The sequence below is a fragment of the Lepidochelys olivacea genome (assembly GCF_965140295.1).
Source record: "Lepidochelys olivacea isolate rLepOli2 genome assembly, chromosome: 1".
Taxonomy (NCBI): Eukaryota; Metazoa; Chordata; order Testudines; family Cheloniidae; genus Lepidochelys; species Lepidochelys olivacea.
Window position 1 is genome coordinate 159,265,079 of NC_140411.1, and position 13,346 is coordinate 159,278,424.

Consider the following 13,346-nt stretch of genomic DNA (forward strand, 5'->3'; position numbering starts at 1 on the left):
ATCTTTTTTCTTTCTGTATCTGCTGTTTTCCAACTATTCTCTTTCATGCATGAAAACCAAGTCAATCTATTCCCTTTGATTCATGCTACAATATACATAGTTTTGACCCATATTTTGAAGGGCCCTTATTGAAAACATGACTAGCACTGAGAATAGAAAGCTAAGGCAAAGGGCTCCATTCCTAGGTAATTTCATCTAACTCCAGCTTTCAGTTTATTACGCTGACAAAACAGCTCTCAGTTGCAGAGCATATTCCTATCTCCTGCAGAGAATATATTCAGGATTAACTACCCTGAAATGAAAGTGTGTTGACCCAGGGAAGCCATTTTACTAAACAGCAGTTGTGAATTGAAGGGTCCTGTATGATATTATACACGGACTGAAAGCAATTTAAACACAGTAAGGGAAAAATGTGGAAATCATTTTTGGCAAGAAAGGAGGCATAAAGTATGTAAATTAATGTTTGTCAGGCTGCCAAAGCTTCTGCAGTGGAAAAAGTGTTCTCTTTTTTATCTCTACTGAGAGAAATAGCAACCACAAATGTCCTCCAGTCCCAGAGCATCTAAAATGTGCAATCATTTGGGTTTGAGCTGTGCTCTCTCCATCCAAATAAAATGTAACCCATGCACCCCATGGAGATTTTACTCTGTATGTGTGTGGGTGCGCATGCATGTGTGCACTTGCTTGGGTGTTTTTTTCCCCCCGGGATCCTTTGCACCCTTCAATTTTGCTATGCTTTTGCATTCACAAAGCACACCCTGCCATCAGTCTGCATAACATCTATTTGAGATTTAGCAAAACAACAAAAAGAAAGAAACATTGTAACTCTCCCATTAGAGAGCATAGTATGCATGTTTCCTCTCTACGGGCTGCAACAATAATGAGAACAAGGAGTGAAGAGCTGGTTCCAGCCAAGATTTACAGGCCCTGGGTTTCTGTTGCTCTGCAGCATGTATTGTCATTTACACCTGAGTAAAACGGGTGTGAAATGCACCTGACTCAGAATGGCAGCATTTTATACCCACTTTGCATTAGTGTGATGACCACACAATGTGCAACACAGCATCTGGCTTGAGGTGGGTGTGGCAGATACAACATTTCACACACACACACACACACACACACACACACATGGTTTACTCTCCTACTCCTTGCCCTTCCTACCACCTTATGCCCTCAGGCTGCCCCAGGATCCAGTAGTCCTCTCTATTGGCTACCCTTTCCCACCAATGTCCTCTCCCAGGGTAATCCCTTTCCCCCCAAGCTCCTACTGCCACATCACCAACCCCCTCCCCTTGCAGCCCCAAGCTTTCTCTTCTTCCAAACAGGCCCCCCACAAGCTAGCTCTTGGTTAAGGAGAGTGTCATAACCGTACAGCTACGGGTAGCCTAGAATTCCTCCTTACCTGTAAGGGGTTAAGAAGCTCAAATAACCTGGTTGGCACCTGGCCAAAAGGACCAATGGGGAAAGAAGATACTTTCAAATCTGGGGGAGGCTTTGTTTTTGTGTGTTCTCTTGGGAAGCATCAGGTCAGAAAACTCCTTCTCCTATAAACCATCCTAAAGGTCTCTCATATTACAAAAATTGTAAGTAAAAGCCAGGCAAGGCATGTTAGATTATCTTTTGTTCTGCTTGTGAATTTTTCCTTTGCTGAAGGGAGGTTTAGTCCTTTTTTTTGTAACTTTGAAACTAAGCCTAGAGGAAGTTCTGCTGTGTTTTTGAATCTTTTGTTACCCTGTAAAGTTATTTTCCATCCTGATTTTACAGCGGTGATTTTTACCTTTTTTTTTAAATAAAATCCTTCTTTTAAGAACTTGACTGATTTCTCTATTGTCCTAAGATCCAGGGGTTTAGGTCTGTGATCACTTTGTAACCAATTGGTTAGGATATTATTCTCAAGCCTCCCCAGGAAAGGGGGTGTAAGGGCTTGGGGGGATATTTTGGGAGAATAGGAACTCCAAGTGGTCCTTTCCCTGATTCTTTGCTAAATCACTTGGTGGTGGCAGCGTACCCTGCAAGGGCAAAGAATTTGTGCCTTGGGGAACTGTTAACCTAAGCTGGTAGAAATAAGCTTAGGGGGGTCTTTCATGCATGTCCCCACATCTGTACCCTAGAGTTCAGAGTGCGGAGGGAACCCTGACAGGGGGTATTATGAAACAATACAAACACTGCTCTGACTAATGGAAGAATGACATTATTGTATTACTTGGAACTGCCAAAGGCAAAGGCAATGGAAATAAACAAGAAGTCATGTGAATTAATGCATGGCAAAGCTATGAGAAAAAGACTCTCTTAAAGATGACCAGTAAAGAAAAAAAAAGAAGCAAAAAGAAACACTTTTTTTTTCCTTTACAGGTCACTGTTAAACATATATGGGAACAAAGCCACACTTGCTCTCCAGAGAAAAGTTATGAAAGCATATACTCCTGTTGCCTATGTGTCCTGCATTACATTGTCTGTATTGTTCTACGTCAGAATATTGGTGCATGCCAAATTATCCAAAGGGACCCCCACTGCGTTGCCACAAATTTTGCACCCACAATTTTGTGTGCAAAAAGCCCAGATGCAAATGGCAATTGCACACACGCTAGAGAGAGAAGCATTGGGCACCTCGCTACCCAACCATACAAATCCAAATCCATCTTAATGCACGTGCAAGTGCATTTTCAAATTCAGAGGCTATTCTTTGAGACTTTGACCCTGTCTGATTTTTTTTTAAGGCTGGGGACCCTCACGAAAATGAGATATTTCTGAAGAGTGAAAAAATATTAGCCCAAATAAATCAACAACCCTGCACATCTAAAATCTTTTCCAATATCATGCACATTGGAGTACACAAAGTAAAAGGTGATCTGGAATATGTAATTGGTTGGGGAAATGTCCCTGACAGGGAGATTTCTTAATTTGCTTGTGAAAGAGTCTTCCAAGGAAGTGGTGAATGTACCATGTCTTTGTATATTTAAAACTAGACTGAAGAAAAAAACACTAGTTTGCTACCCTGTGTCCTGTACAATACCCAGCTGAACAGGGCCTCAGTCATGACTAGAACTGCTCCAGGTGCTATCATGATACCAAAAATGACCAAGATTTTCAAAAGTTTCTTGTGAGTCTGGGCGCTTCCATTTTTTGGCTGCCCAGCTTCAGACACCTTCACTGGGCCTGATTTTCCAAAAGGGCTGAGCATCTGCCCTTTGAAATCAGGCCCCTTTAAGATATCTTGAGTTAGGCATCCAAAAATCACAAGTTGTTTTTGAAATTCTTGTACATAATAATATAAATCATAGTGTATTGTAGGGACAATCCAGAACTGTTTGGGAAAAGAACTAGGAGCCTGATCCAAAGCATATTAAAGTCAGGCTTAGTGTACACTACAAAGATTTTATTTTGCTGGCATAGATATGTGGGCTCGGAATGTGGACAAACCATACCCCCTAGCTGTCATAGCTATGCTGGCAAAACCCCCAGTATAGATGCAACTGTGCCATCAGAGGAATGCTTCTGCCAGCTTAGCTAATGTCATTTGGGGAGGTGGTATCACTTAGCCAGCAGAAAAACTCCTCTGTTGGCACATGCTGCATCTAGGGGCCTCTGTTGATATAGCTATACCAGCAAAGCATTTGTTGTGTGGACAAGCCCTCCAGTTAGACACGGATGACCTATGAGGCTTGGTCCATTAACAACATCTGGGAAGGAAAATTAGCTCATGTGTTACATTAGCATCTGGCTGCATGTGTGTGATGTGCTAATTATGCTTTGCAAACAACAACAAACCACCCAAGAGAAGGTTAGGTAAAGCAGCCCTTGCCCTTTGCAAATAGATGTTAAATTGCTTGCATCAAGATGCAGAAAAAAAGGCCTCTTGGGAAAACCATCTAAAATATTTTACCAATAAAAATCAAGCCATGTTATATTAAAGTGAAGAAATAGCCAGACAATCATTTCAAAATAATTACAGCAGTCAGCTCCACAAACCCACATTTTCCACTTCCAAGTATGACAAATGCTACTTGAGCGGAGAACAAGATCCACATGTTTGGCTTCAGGGATGTTGGCACAGGTGTTTGTTATGTGCCATGTAATCTCAGTGACCACTTCCTCAAGGAATGGTTCTGGTTAGTTAGCCCCATAAATCTGCTCTTTAATTTCAGGCAGTCTCAGAGGTACACGTGCAGAGTTCTATTCCAAACCTCACGGGGCAATCCAATCAGATTCTGAATATTTTAATAGACAATTGTGAAAAACAGCCCTTGTCACTCAGTTGGTGAGGCCTGTTCAACTAGAGTGTGTCATTAAAGATTAAAGAGGAGATGGTGAGCATGGGGTATGAAAATCTAGTGATCTGCCAGGCGATCTCCATCATCACAAGTAACAAATCCCCTAGCGTACATAGGTCAGAAAATGAACTAGTGTTTCCTTTCACCTCTTGAGAGCTGGATTAAAATCCTGTTTTAAATCAGGAGTGAAAAGGAGTTTGGTGTTCTAAACCCTGACAGACATTTGCTTTATACCATAAACTACCACACCACGTATCACAGTTCTGTGTGACTGACTGTCTCTGCTCAACAGAGGCCCCAGACTAGAACCAGTGTTGTATAAATTACTATTACTTATTTTTATTACAACCCACATCAGGGCCCTATTGTGCTAGACATTTTATATACCCATAGTAAGAGACAATCCCGCTCCCAAAGAACTAAATGTAGGAGAGGGATACAGCCTAGGACCTGGATGGTGAAGCTGACACAGCACCCGATTATACTGTGCCTGGGTCAAGACAATGACTGTAGTATCTTGGTTACAGTTCAGCTGATGTAAGCAAGCAGTCAGTAGGGTTAAACTGGATTCTTGAAACTAGTTCACTGCAGCATCTCCACCCCCTTGCTTTCTTCTTCTCCTCCCTCACTTTCCACTCCTAGGTGTCCTCTATTGTTCTTAAGTAAGAATTGCATTTCCCACTCCAGTCCAGTTCTTATAGGGAGAGCCTGTAGTGATCTCTCTGTGACAGGCATGGAATAGTTATGTAATAATCTAATGTTACTGATATGTAACCTAATTATTCAGACTGACTGTATAACTGATATTGGGATAGGTTTCAGAGTAGCAGCAGTGTTAGTCTGTATACACAAAAAGAAAAGGAGTACTTGTGGCACCTTAGAGACTTTATTAGTCTCTAAAGTGCCACAAGTACTCCTTTTCTTTTTGATATTGGGATAGTGTAATGTCTATTATATGCCTATATTGCTTCCATTCAATGGTGGCTGGTGGAAGAATATATTGGAAGGCAACACAAAGACTCCCCAGATAAGAATCTCTGGGCACACACTTGAAAGGCAGTGGGTGAAACTATTAGCTTTGAGGATCCGCTGTCCTGTCTCCAATGAAAGTGCAAGCCTTGTTTTGCCAGGCTGAGAAGGAAGGGAATCAAAAAAAAGACTGAACAGTTTTTAAAGGAGACACTCCCTGAAGCTGGGAGCCCCAGAAAGGCAGGGGGGTGAAAGTTTTGTGAGTTAAGGGAACAGACTATGCCATCAAAACTCTAGAAGGTTGGGAGGAGGGGAATCTCTAGGATGCTTAGAGCTACCAGGATTCCCATGTGGAAGACAGACAGGCACCTGGTAAGCTAGGCATGAGTATAGTCTCTTTATTGCTTTACGACCTGTTTTCTCTGAAATGCTTTTGTTCTTAATAGATAACACTTTGCTTTAAGAAGCTGTCTGCTCATTGTTTACCACTGCCATTGCTCCCAGAGGGAATGGACTGCAAGTACAGAAACAGAACCAATACCTGAGTTCTGCTGCCTATGGCCTGGTCTGAGAGTGGAAGAAGCGCTTGATTCTACTCTGAGCCCTGATCTACACTACAAATTGATGCTGGTATAACTATGTAGCTCAGGAATGTGGAAAATCCACATCCCTGAGTGGCGCAGTTAGACCATCCAAACATACGAAGTAGATAGTGCTATGCCGACAGGCGGGCTTCTCCCATTGACATAACTACTACCTCTCGGGGCGCTGGAGCGTTGTATGTGTAGACAAGCCCCATGAGAGGTGACTGCTTAAGGTCAGAGATCTGAAAGAGGCTGCACTCCACGAGACCAGGAGGGGTTAGAGGGGCAGTTAGCCTGGTAATTGTGACACTCTATATTTAGGTTGACTATCATTATAAAAGATTTTTCCAATTTTTATTTGAAAAACTCTAACGTCTCCTTTGTTTGCAACAGGCTTTTGAAATTCAGCAGTGGGAAAGCCTTCAGGCTATATGCCTTTTCTTTGTCCCATGAACTTTTGTTTGGGTTTGGCTGAGATATGAGCTGCCAACAATCGCTCTTTCCTTTCTCTCACTTGTGTTTCCACCAGAACATTTTTAGAGTTGAGCGTTGTGATGCTGGCAGACCAGGTGCCAGCTCATGCCAAAGTCCCAGGTCAATTCACCTGTGTATAAGTGTAGATCAAAGTAATTGTTAAATGTATAAGAATGTATTTGGTGTTTAAACTTCATGAAAACTAATGGGATGTTGCATGCTTTGTTGTCACTTACCAGTATCCTTTTATAATGTAGTAGCAAACGTTTACATTTTGTGTAGCACTGTAACTAAATAACTCATCAAACAAGAAAGAAACCTTGTGAAATGCAAATGAAGAACTTTAACGGAAAGTGCTAATTTCTAAGCAAGTGGTCATTGTGTGTGATGATCGGAGGTTCAAGACTCAAAATGCATTCCTCACTCTCTGTCATCAAAGGAAAAGCGCACGTGGGTAGTGATACTATCAGTTTGTTTTCTGTGAGAAGAAGCTACAAGAATGGAGTCAGAGAAAGATCCTGGGTCTCTGGCCTGTTTGGATTCTTACAGGGAAGTGTACCAGATGCAAAGTGAAGCTCCCCAGAGAAAATCTGGGTACCCTGAAAAGACTTTTGGGAGACTGGCAGTTTATTACATCACTGCCACCATTTGGAATTACAAACTGACTCACCTATGCATATGTTTTATCTGCTTTAACCTCTCAGTAACTCTCATTTTCTTAGCTAATAAACCTTTACTTAGTTTACTATAGAATTGGCTGCCAGTCTTTGCTGTAAGATTTAAAGTACCAATTGATCTGGGGTAAGTGACTGGTCTTGGGACTGGAAGCAACCTAAATGTGATGTGATCTTTGGTGTAAGTGACCACTTATCACAAAGTCCAGTTTGTCTGGGTGGCAAGATAGACTAGAAACTCTAAGGGGACTGTCTGTGACTCCATGATAAGACTGTGATCCAGGAGTTCACATTTGGTACTGGCTGCTTGGTGAAATCTAATTATAGACAACACCAGCAGCATGGGGTGTCTGCCCTGTTTTCTGACAGTCTGCCCTGAGGTGGGCACTCACAATTGTGAGCTGCTCCAAACAGCTTGACACACAAAATAGAATTTGTTTATACCTTTTACCTTAAAAAAACACACACAAACCCTGGGAAATTATACACACTAAATGACATTAAAAATGTTATTTAGCTTTCAAAGTCCAGTGTTCAAAAGTTAGGAAGTGCCAGAATTAAGGTTGTTTGTGCAAACTCAGTTCGGCCCCCATGCGTGTAGGTATTATGAGACAGTCTTTAATTACATGGTGACAGGCTATTTTTTCCAAGGTACCCTGCCTCACTGGATACACAGGGCGGACACACAAAGGGGCAGAAGTAAGGTTGCTCAGGCAACCGTAAATCTGGCATTTGTCAAATTCTGAGTGCCAAATGTTTGCAACCTACATAACATTTTCTTAACATAGTTTTTGTACATAATATTAGTTTAACATGCCACAGCCTCACATTCACAAACAGCATATCCCCATGATATATTTATTAAAGTACATAGGTACAGTTGTCTACCAAGTGAAGTAGAAGGTAATCTCCACTATGACAGGTGTCAGTCACTGTTACATTCAGTTTATCATAAGAAGAGTTGCAGACACACTTTCTTGCGACTATGTGACAAACCTTATGCAATCTGAATATATGACTGCATTGGTACATACATTTTTTTCAGACACCCTTGCTCCTAATTTTCCTGCTTCAGTAATCAGTCAAATGATGTTAGTGCTGCTCTCCTCCTAGCAATCTTCACCTTTGTGCAGTCTGCATGGTAATTTGCCAGAAAATATACCGCATTTGCATGTTTTTTCCCATCTAATTTGGAGCATCACAATTTAAAGCAGGTGTGACACAAATAAGGCAACTTGAGCAATCAGCCCAGGTTCGGATTTGTGGATTGCATAAGAATTTGTTTGGAGTGTATTTTCCTGTCTATGATAACATTAATTTTAATTGTTGGGGGGGGGGGGAAGAGGGGAAGAAGCTGAGCAAATTGAAAATAGAAACTATGTGTTTGTTTAGTGTTAAAACTTCCATGGAGTAACCTGGGTTGTTAAGATTCTTTTGTATGCCTTTGAATATGGGGGTGCCTGCTGACCCACAGGAAAGTTTGCAAGGGCCTGCGTAGGCAAGATCATTAACATCCCCTGCAAGGCCCTTGATAGGAACTGAGGGAGTGAAACATACTCAACTCCTCACACTGGGCGCTGAATTTGACACTTGCCTTCTGGACTTAACTAAGGCCAGGTGTACAGTACAAAGTTTTGCTGGCATAGCTATATCGGTCAGGGGCATGAAAAAACACACACCTTAGCAACATAGCTGAGCTGGCAAAATCCCCAGTGCAGTCACTGCTATGCTGCCACATAGAGCTCTGCTGAATGGATTATAAAGATCTCTGTTTGTCTCAAGCAAGTTAACATTCCTTACCTCACTGAGGCAATAACCACATTCGCACTGTGCAATCCAATGGAAGTGGAGGGCACTTAGCTGCTCAGACTGGGCCCAGAACTTGACACCTGCCTTCGGTACTTAACTAGGCATTGCCTTCTTGTAGGATGGTCACTAAAGGATAACAACCAACTGCCGCTTCTAAGATGTTCCTTTAGCTGAAGTGCTAGAGAGCCACGCAATGGCACTGACAGGCCCAGGTTCTAACCTTGTAGATGACCTACATAGAAGGGTGTTATAAGACCTTTCCTAGCTTGAGAGAATTTGCACCTTCCTTATTTTCACCACTTTCTTATTTCTATCCCGCTGCTCACCCTTGTAGAATTATTCAATCTGTCAGAAATATTACATGGGGACCCTGCACTATATATTTTTATTCCCAGTGAAGGGGAGTGTGCTGTTATCATAGGCTGAGTGCCCCAGGGTTCATGACCTGCTCTAGTGTGCCACTCAAACCATTAGTAATACAGTCCCTCAGGCATTCAATGATGTCAGAGCTGTCGAGATAAATTAAAACCTGTTCAATCTTTACTGTCATGTCAGCTGCTGGTACTTTTTCTTTCCTTCTTTAAGTAAACTTACTGTTGGGTTTAGAATGTTCAAACTTTCAGCTGAGAGATGCAGTGCAGAAGATTTTCATAAACAGGACTTCCGATTGCCCTTAGCCGAAGGTGAGCTTTTCAGACTGAAGACACTGTTTTCTTCCTCTGAACTTTTTAAATCTTCATACATACAAGATATAAAGTGAGAAGGCATTTGTGGAAAAATAATATCCACTTAGTTCTTTGTCACGTAAATCTCTAAACACCTGGATACAAATACCTTTGACTTTTTTGGCGGGGGGGGGGGGAGGGGAGCGTGAAATCTGAAATGGAGGGGGATCCAAATTTTGCAGCTGGCTTTATTTCTGTGGTGGAGTGAATCAAATCCCAGGATGTGAATATCCCTGAACTCTGATGGCGGTTAGAGACGACGGTATTAGAAATCCAAACTGGGTCTGAATTTCACACTTTTCTTTATCACAATGATGAGTCAAATCAAAAGCTTGGATCAAAATATCATTGAACTTTGGAGGAGTTTGGAATCCAGATAGGAATGCTGCAAAATCTAAGATACCTGTCCTTCCCCAACACTCCTCCAGGAAATACTATTCATTTTTTCAGATTGGAAAATATTCAGGTACCATATTGTTTGTTTCCCCCTATACTTGTGTGCCCTGGTCCTTCTGGGTTCCTTTTGGGACCAGAACCAGAAGAGGCTGTTCTAACTAGATTTTTGGCCTGACCTGTCTGAGGAATAACTGGGTCTTTCATGGAAAATTCCTTCCCCTTCTGCAATTTTGGAGATAGTATGCTAGATTAGGGTCCCCCTGTGTTCATATAAGCTGAAGGGAATGATCCAGTTCAGTATTATTTAGCTCTGCAAATAAATTTGGGCTACGGTTTGGCTGAAAGACACTCTTCTGAAATTGTCTTGTGTTGCGGACACGCAGGCTCTGCGGACACGCAGGCTATAGCCCAGTAATATACCAGAATTAAATCTTAAATTTCCTTCTATTGCAAACATTTCCTTCAATTAACTGTTTCTCAACAATAGATAATCAAAAGACTTGCCTGTATTTTATTTTTAAATAAACCAGGTGAGGGTCAAGAGCACATAGAAAACACACTGATTAATGAATGTTTTTTAACTTTCAGCAGATGGAAAATTAATTAATTTTCTGTAAGATGATGTTGTTTAGATTAATACTTCATGGGGATCCACATAAATCCTTTAAATGAATCCCAACCCCAGTTGAAAGTACAGACGGCTGAGAGGCTGTAAGGAAGTTTGCCACCAGCAGACTAGTTTTGCAATGGGCTCCCTAGGGGGGAGGAGAGAGGACAGGATACAGGACAACTGGCTGACGTGAAGCAGAAGATCTGGAGTTTTTCAAATACCATCTTTAAACAAGAGGGAAAATCCTTCATGTGAATATGAGTTAAAGGCACATCTCTAAGGGCCAAATCCTTTATTCAGGCAGCCAATGAGGGTATTAATTATTAATGTCAACCGTGGTGGAGCTTTTGTGATTTGGACATGGACCCATTTCATATGGGCCACTGAACAACCATCAGATATCAACAACATTCAGTCACTGCTGACCTGAGTTGAATTCAAACTCCTGACCAAGCGGGGCAGCATTTTTTCTGGTTTGGGGATCGTTGTTTTTCTTTTTAAAAGGGTGTTTGTCTGATTTTGGTGAATTCTCCCAGCTGTTAGGATTTGGTGCTGCATGAACTGCATTTTTTCCAAAAAATGCTAATATAAACTTTTCTTGATATTTATGCTTTTGCAGGTATTCACAGGACCTGCAGCATGAAGAAAGCAATAAAAACCCATCTCAGCTGCTGGCAAAGTATGTATTTATGACTGGAATGTAAAAACATTTGCTCTGGGTTGAAGCCTGATAGAATGGCTCAGAGCCCAAAGGAGAACTTTTGTTTTTCAAAAATCCTTCCCAGATCCCTTGGACCATTCTGAATTATACCAATGGAAAACAAATGTTTTTATTTTAAGATGAACTTATATGGCAAAGCTGTATAAAACATGGGGGAAGGGATCAATGAAATTTTATTTGGATTTGATTTACCTTCCCTACATTTTGCTTTGAAATCTCACACAAAAGCAGCTGTGTGTATGATTTAAAATAATAAATATTTCCAAAGATCCTGTGGATTTCACTCAAATTCAGCCCAGACTCACTCAGTTCAATGGTGCAATGGGGCCCAGTTTGGTTTTGGTTCAGCTCCCCTATATTTTTCTTTGTAAGCAGCTACGTTTAGTCTAATTTGACTTAAGACAATGACTCACCTTCCTAAGAGCCTATGGGTTTTGCTTCATACTGAGCCCCAGATCCACTCAAACTCATCCCAGAACTTCTCAGAAAGTTGGGAGCCAAGCCTACTCTGTTTAAGGTAGGTGCATTTTTGGTGGGACTCTGACTTAAACCTGCAAGAAAAAGAAAATTAATAGGAAATGCTGCAAATCTGAGCCCAGATTCTCTGTTACCCGAAATCCCTTCTGGCCTCATTGACACCAGTGCAACATGGCTGTAAAATGCTACCACATCAGCGTGGGAGTGTTTTGCACTCACTCTTACAAACTTTGCTGTGGTATAAATGACTAACACAAGGTTCACAGATACAATGAATTGTTGGGACTTTATTATAAACCTGCGATACAGGCCTGCCAAACCCAAGGTTCACTGAGGTTCACAAACCTTTCAGTGAACTCGGGCCACCTTTCAAACAAACCAGGACCAATGAACTTGCCTGGAAAGCGAGACTCTGCAGCTGAACCTAAAAACACAATAGGGTTTTGAATCCAGCCAACCCATTTGTTCTAATACCCTTTCAGATCCAGAACACAGAAGCCTGGTCTACACTTAAAATTTAGGTCAACATAGCTATGGCACTCAGGAGTGTGAAAAATCCATTTGGTGTAGAATCATAGAATATCAGGGTTGGAAGGGACCTCAGGAAGTCATCTAGTCCACCCCCCGCTCAAAGCAGGACCAATCCCCAACTAAATCATCCCAGCCAGGGCTTTGTCAAGCCTGACCTTAAAAACCTCTAAGGAAGGAGATTCCACCACCTCTCTAGGTAACACATTCCAGTCCTTCACCACCCTCCTAATGGAAAAGTTTTTTCTAATATCCAACCTAAACCTCCCGCACTGCAACTTGAGACCATTACTCCTTGTTCTGTCATCTGCTACCACTGAGAACAGCCTAGATCCATCTTCTTTGGAACCCCCTTTCAGATAGTTGAAGGCTGCTATCAAATCCCCCCTCATTCTTCTCTTCTGCAGACTAAATAATCCCAGTTCCCTCAGCCTCTCCTCATAAGCCATGTGTTCCAGCCCCCTAACAATTTTTGTTGCCCTCCACTGGACTCTTTCCAATTTTTTCACATCCTTCTTGTAGTGTGGGGCCCGAAACTGGACACAGTACTCCCGATGAGGCCTCACCAACGCCGAATAGAGGCGGATGATCACGTCCCTCAATCTGCTGGCAATGCCCCTACTTATACAGCCCAAAATGCCATTGGCCTTCTTGGCAACAGCCAAGATGCAGTTTGGTGAACAGAAGAATATTTCCATTGACCTAGCCGCCATCATTCAGGGAGGTGGCGTTCCTACAGCGCCAGAACCCCACGCCACACCCTGTTGCTACATGTTGCATCATGGGCAGCAGGTACAATAGTCTGGGGGAGGCTGTGCCTCCCCAAACAGTCAGGTGTGACCCCGCCCACGCTCTGCCTCCAGACCCCCCTTCCCGCTCTATATGCAGCTCCAGTCCCCCTGGTGCTGCGCCACCCGCCCTCCTGGTGCTCTGGGTCTGGGGCCGCATGCCACCTGGCACTCTGGAGTCCGGGGGATTAGCCTGGGATAGGGGCTGGCAGCCAAGGGAGGGGGCTCTGGGCTCTGGCAAGGGACGTGGAAGGAGCAGGGTCCCGGGCAAAAGGGGCGGGGACTAGGCTCCCCCAGCCAACGATTCACGCACTGCC